A 6,893-nucleotide genomic window follows, 5' to 3' on the forward strand; every position below is an offset into this window, starting at 1 on the left:
TTCTGTCTCCTTCACATCTTGGCTAAATGGTGAAAAAAAATCCAAGTGTGACATGAAAAGCGTATTCCCTTCCCTTTCGAATACTCTTAAATGGTTCCAAGGGAAACACGCCGACGCTCAGCCGTAAGCCGCCACGGGGAAATCGAGTTTACAGCTGTCCAAAGGACTGAAAACATTTACCACAAGGTTAGTCTAAGTCTTCAGTCTGAGCAGCAATTGCAATTAATGGAAAAATTGGTTAGGTGTGCTGAGGGTATTATTAAGCTCTGCTAGGTGCTGATTGATTGCCTGACCCGTGGCAGTTTGTTATTAAACTGAAGGGAAGATTTATTCCTGGAGGAAACTAGTCAACGTGTGATTGACTGTAATTTAGACGTCGAGCATCGGCCCAATTAAAAAGTCAGCACGCCGAGGAGCGCAGACTGTCACACAGCCACTGAAACTAGGCGGCTTCAAAGGATATGTCTCATCTTACAGTACTGAACTTAATATAACAGGAGGGGGGATTTTCAGCGACTGTGTCATAAGAGTAAAAGGCAGCACTGTGAGCGTGGCATATACGGATCCATAAGGCGAAGAGAACTCTAACTAACAAGTTCATCTTGTCCTCTCAGCTCCATTATGGAGCATGCTGGGCTTGTCATATCACATTGATTGCAGTTCCATGGGCTACTGTCTTGCAAGTCGTCGTACACCAGGATACCGTACCAACTTTCTGCCTCCATAAAATCCATACACATGAAAAATGTCTTAAATTTGAGGGTCTGTGAACTGGAAACATACACACTTAAAACTCTTATCTAAAGCCACTTAATCTTTTCATTTGGCTCCAACTCATCTTTCTTTTTTACAAGCACCACGCTGTTTTGTCCAATTTAATAACAACATATAATATTTTCATAATGGAGGTTTGGTTTGCAGGCACTGAAAACAGCTGACGACAATCACAATTAAAGCAGCATTACCTAGTCTATTTCTAATTAATGGACTTCTGTTGGAGTATATCAGCTACATTGGTCGCTATCTGATCCAGCGGTGGATGATAATGGTCATTCTTATCTTCACTATACAGATGAGTCGGCAATCTAATCTAGGCAGAGATCCAATAAAATCACTAGAAAGTAAGTAATGATAAAACCCAGAACAATAGCACTACTGTGTCATTTGTGTTTGGAGCTCGAAAAACAATTTGGTTTGAGTCACGTTGTCTGTTCACCATCCTTCGTTATTAGGCGGTTAAAAACGTGTGGGCGATTTTTGTTTTTCCACAAAAGAATACGGGGTCGGAGAGTGAGTTTGGATTAGCCAGAAATTTAAGCACCTGGCTCAGTAATCACTGAGTCATCGGCATTGAACAACAGTCCCATCAATCCCCCCCCACACATGTATTATGGTCAGTTAGTGCATTAGGACGCTAAAACCCTGACTCAGTGCACCTTTAATAAGAGCACACGGGGAGTCGGCTGTTTGATAAGTCACTCATCAGCACATAACCTTTTTTTATGGCCAGACATAGTGGACATACAGTCAGTATTATGCTGCAGTATTATTATGGACCGTGGAGGGCTGTTAAAGTTCAACCACGTCAGGATGTTTTTCTCTCTGTAATTTTGTGTTTTATTGGTATTCTAGTGGCGGACGGTCGCACCGCTGGGCTTAGAAAAGGGAGCAACAGCTGAAGCATGATGGAAATGATTTAAGAGGACTCATGGGCAGGCTACTGAAGGACAGAAAACAGCAGCTCTCTTATTTACTCTACTCTTTGCGGTAAAATAACAGCCACAGACGCTCTCCTGAGAAGGAACAACAGTGTAATATAACATATTTACTGTTGGTGATAGTGATTTGTATTTTTACTGTTTACATTAGTTAGAATACATTGCCAGGATTTTTATGTGGCGGTGCTGCTGCTCCGGGTGAGGATATAGCTCCATATACACATTCACAACTTAAACAAATGAGCCGCTGCAGTCCCTCTGGAAATGTCACCAATCCATAAAAACACATTGAACATGCACAGAGTCTCTGTAATGAGCCTCCTGTTGGCTGCTGAGATCACGAGACAGCTTTTCCTAAAATGACTGGCAGGACACGCTGTGTGCTAACGAACTCCTGGGAGAAACTTGAAAACACAACATTAAGTCAGTTTTTTTTTATCAAGTCGTTTTAACCAAAGTACAAAAGTTTTCAGGCCAATGAAGTAAAAAAAGAAAAAACTTCAACCTGCTGACGGTGTGCACAAACTCTTCACAAGGAGAAAGTATGGAGAAACTATACTTCAACCAGCTAAGCAGTATATAGAGCCACTCACTGTTAGAACATCTCAACTTTTCCAAACTCAGGGCAGAGCATGCAGAACTTTAACTGCAGATATATGGATCATCATCCAGAAAGAGTGATCTGAAATGCGTTGCTTAATAGCCTTGACCCTCTGAGACCCACAATAGACCTGTTTTTGTCTTTTTTTTAGGGGGGTCCAGGGGGTCTTCTGGGGGAGATAGCAGGTCAACAGTATGTGTCGCATTGAAGTGGTGTACATCATCTGAAAGCTGAGATGTTGCTCAGCACTGTGTGTCAATTATTCTAGTCATTAATCAGAAATAAACATGAATGAGTGAATTTATTAATGAATTAATTACAATAAATTGTGAAAGTGTATAAGGGCTAAGAATATTATGATAGAAGTATATGATGGTCATCCTCATGCTCTATTATGTCTCATAAATTGTTGAAGCAATTTTTGGGTTGATTTGTTCCACAGATTTGGTGCTAAATTTAACCTTTTTTTACCACTCGAGAACTGATAAAAAAATGATCAATAATCCCTCCAAAATTCCACAGTAAGACGCCAAGACCTTGAGGAACGCGCATTGCATTGAACAAGCACTTGTGTTGTGTAAACTGCTCAGAAAACCCCATATTTTCAATCTAGCTAGGAAAGCCATCCATCCTCTGAATGCTCTAGGTCTCTAGTTTGATCCATCCATCCTCTGAATGCTCTAGGTCTCTAGTTTGATCCATCCATCCTCTGAATGCTCTAGGTCTCTAGTTTGATCCATCCATCCTCTGAATGCTCTAGGTCTGTAGTCTGATCCATCCATCCTCTGAATGCTCTAGGTCTCTAGTTTGATCCATCCATCCTCTGAATGTTCTAGGTCTGTAGTCTGATCCATCCATCCTCTGAATGCTCTAGGTCTCTAGTTTGATCCATCCATCCTCTGAATGCTCTAGGTCTGTAGTCTGATCCATCCATCCTCTGAATGCTCTAGGTCTCTAGTTTGATCCATCATCCTCTGAATGTTCTAGGTCTGTAGTCTGATCCATCCATCCTCTGAATGCTCTAGGTCTCTAGTTTGATCCATCCATCCTCTGAATGCTCTAAGTCTCTAGTTTGATCCATCCATCCTCTGAATGCTCTAGGTCTCTAGTTTGATCCATCCATCCTCTGAATGCTTTAGGTCTCTAGTTTGATCCATCCATCCTCTGAATGCTCTAGGTCTCTAGTTTGATCTATCCATTCTCTGAATGCTCTAGGTCTCTAGTTTGATCCATCCATCCTCTGAATGCTCTAGGTCTCTAGTTTGATCCATCCATCCTCTGAATGCTCTAGATCTCTAGTCTGATCCATCCATCCTCTGAATGCTCTAGGTCTCAAGTCTGATCCATCCATCCTCTGAATGCTCTAGGTCTCTAGTCTGATCCATCCATCCTCTGAATGCTCTAGGTCTCTAGTCTGATCCATCCATCCTCTGAATGCTCTAGGTCTTTAGTTTGATCCATCCATCCTCTGAATGCTCTAGGTCTCTAGTCTGATCCATCCATCCTCTGAATGCTCTAGGTCTTTAGTTTGATCCATCCATCCTCTGAATGCTCTAGGTTTCTAGTCTGATCCATCCATCCTCTGAATGCTCTAGGTCTCTAGTTTGATCCATCCATTCTCTGAATGCTCTAGGTCTCTAGTTTGATCCATCCATCCTATGAATGCTCTAGGTCTCTAGTTTGATCCATCCATCCTCTGAATGCTCTAGGTCTCTAGTCTGATCCATCCATCCTGTGAATGCTCTAGGTCTCCAATTTGATCAATCCATCCTCTGAATGCTCTAGGTCTCTAGTTTGATCCATCCATCCTCTGAATGCTCTAGGTCTCTAGTTTGATCCATCCCTCCTCTGAATGCCCTAGGTCTCTAGTTTGATCCATCCATCCTCTGAATGCTCTAGGTCTCTAGTCTGATCCATCCATCCTCTGAATGCTCTAGGTCTCTAGTCTGATCCATCCATCCTCTGAATGCTTTAGGTCTCTAGTTTGTGGCTGTAAAGTTTCATGAGGCTGTGATTATCCTAGAGGTCACCACAGGTCATTTTATACAGTGAGGTCAATGAAATGGCTCTTATGGGGGACTAACATCATCACACATGAATACAGTTGGGCTCATTGGATCCACACGAGTCTCAGCTTTACAGTGATACCCAATTTATACAATTCAAGACTGCTTAGGGACCCCAGTATGCAGAAATATCCAAACACAATATTTTAGAATAGGTGAAAATAACACATTTATACAGCATGCAAAAAACTGCATGTGATTATCATAAAGTGGGCATGCCTGTAAAGGGGAGACTCGTTGGTACCCATAGAACACATTTCACAGTCAAATATCTGGAGGTCAGAGGTCAAGGTCTTTGAAAATGGCCGTGACAGTTTTTCCTCGCCAAAATTGAGCCAAACTTTGGAGCATTATTTAGCCTCCTTCCTGACAAACTACTATGACATACTGTTCCTCACATACTGTGGACTGTACCTTCACTCTAGCTCTAAAACTGAACCTGCTACAGCCTCTGAAAGACAGTAAAGTCGGTCAGGATCGCTGGTCTCAGAGGGGTTAAAGCAGTTTGTTGTCTTATACTTCCCTTTCTCCCCTATATCTGACTCCGGCACACAGAGACAAACGGGCTGAAAGCAACACTTAGATTGCACCAATTTGCTCTGATTGTTTCATTTTTGCCATCAGAATAATTTGAAAGGCAATTGCGCATATTTTGTTTTTTTTACAGATAGTGGCTTTAATATCAGCTTCTTCCTATCTGACTAAAACCTGACTTGACATCTTATTTTTTCTCATTTTATTCTTTTTATTTTGCTGTGCAGTTAAAGCTCTTAAGAAATAAATCCTTTGGGATGTGTCATCTGCCTTAAAGCAGCGAGAACTTTATTAGTTTACAATGAGGACTTTCAGTGTCTCAAAATGGCTTTTTCACCTTTTCAAGACTGGAATTATGAGGAAATGAGACACACTGAATGAGACAACTTTCACTAAGTACTTTTTACAGCGGTGCGTAGTGTGTGTGTGTGTGTGTGGCCAGGTTGCAGCAGCCATCTAGGTAGTGGATGTGCTAAAGAGATCATTTTTATTCAAGCCTTTTTACCGTCATGTCTTATCACAGAAGGTGTTAAAAAACAAGGTGCTTATTGGTGTCCTTACCTATCAGACATTCGTTTGAAGAAAAATTAGCTTTCATTCTATAGTGAAGCAACTGATGAGATGATGAGATGCATCGAAACCGACACACCCCAGGTGAATAGGGTACGTTTTTTTTAACTAATACATATCACCATGAAACTTCCCCAGTTGATTACTCACATTAAGACAATTATTTTTTGTATTACAAGTTTTCTGAAATATTATGTTTAAATTTGCAAATGAGGCATTATCTAATGCAAACTTTTGGTGAATTTAGAAGAAATATACAGACACAAATAGACAAAGTGTTGTAAAATAAACACCTAAAAGTGTCTTTTGGATGTTTTCTTTCCACTAGTCTTAAAAAAGACATGTTATGGAAGCAAAATAGCCCAAAATATCAAAATTGACCAATGCATGAAAAAGATTTTTTTCTTGTTTTTGCCTGTAGTGTCTCTGTCTCTGCATCTGTCGCCGTTTGCTGACATTGCTCACAACAACACTTTTGAATGCTGACTGCATTTAAAACTTTTTTCTCCTCTGAAAAATGCCGCAGGTAGAAGACAGTTACACATCATCATCCCTCAGTCTCGCTTCTAGATAAACGCCTACGATAAAAAGAGAAACAACCAAGTTGAACGTTTTCCATAAACATCGTTTTGACGAAGGCGTGGTAACACTTTATATGTGGAGCAGTGATGCGTGTTTGACAAATAGTGGCTCCTCAGGGCTCCTTTTCTTAAAAGAACATTAATTCTCTACAAACCAACTCATATTTGCGCCGCCTACTCTTCATCTGTTTTCACATTTTATACATGACTTACAAATCTGCCAGAAGGATATCAAGCTGAAAAACTCATTGTACCAAATAATGAGAGAATATTATGCTAGTGTTGCTGCTACAGATGCATTTTTTTTTTAGGAGTAATTCCATCTAAAATTGTAAGAAATCAAAGCATAAACTTCTACATGGCAGCGCTGCACCAGGAGACAGCAGCCTCGTAGCTCTCGGGCCCCAAATCAGATAAGTGTCAACGTGCATCGGGTTGAAAATCCATACTTATAGGAGTTATTTTAGTTACACTGGGCCCATTGTTTCTCTGTAATAACTATTCAGCTCTGACAACAGGCCACTGTCTCAGCCCAATATTAGCATGCAGATTCTCTGGTGTAGTGCTACACCATTTCTGCCAGTACAGTGTGTATATTGTTTTGGAGACAGGAATGCACTGGATGTCCTCTCTGCTGTGGGAGCTGGCTAACTTGATGGAAAGCTGTCAAAGTGGACGTTAGAGAGGCAGCTGTATTTCCATCTCATTGGAACTAATGTGCTGGAACGTTGTTTTTTACAGGGGTGAAAAATGAGCCATGCTAATGAAGAGAGATGAGATGTGATGCACTACTGTACACAGGGTTGACTCTGTTGCAAAGGTG

The 6,893-nt window shown here is 41.0% G+C and overlaps 1 protein-coding gene across 2 annotated transcripts in view; it reads left to right on the forward strand.

Annotated features, from left to right (window-relative positions):
- Positions 1–6,893, forward strand: part of LOC141779740 (myelin basic protein-like) — a 55,891-nt gene that overhangs the window by 48,100 nt on the left and 898 nt on the right. The window lies entirely within an intron of this gene.

This window comes from Sebastes fasciatus, chromosome 12, assembly GCF_043250625.1.
Source record: "Sebastes fasciatus isolate fSebFas1 chromosome 12, fSebFas1.pri, whole genome shotgun sequence".
In the NCBI taxonomy this organism is placed as follows: Eukaryota; Metazoa; Chordata; class Actinopteri; order Perciformes; family Sebastidae; genus Sebastes; species Sebastes fasciatus.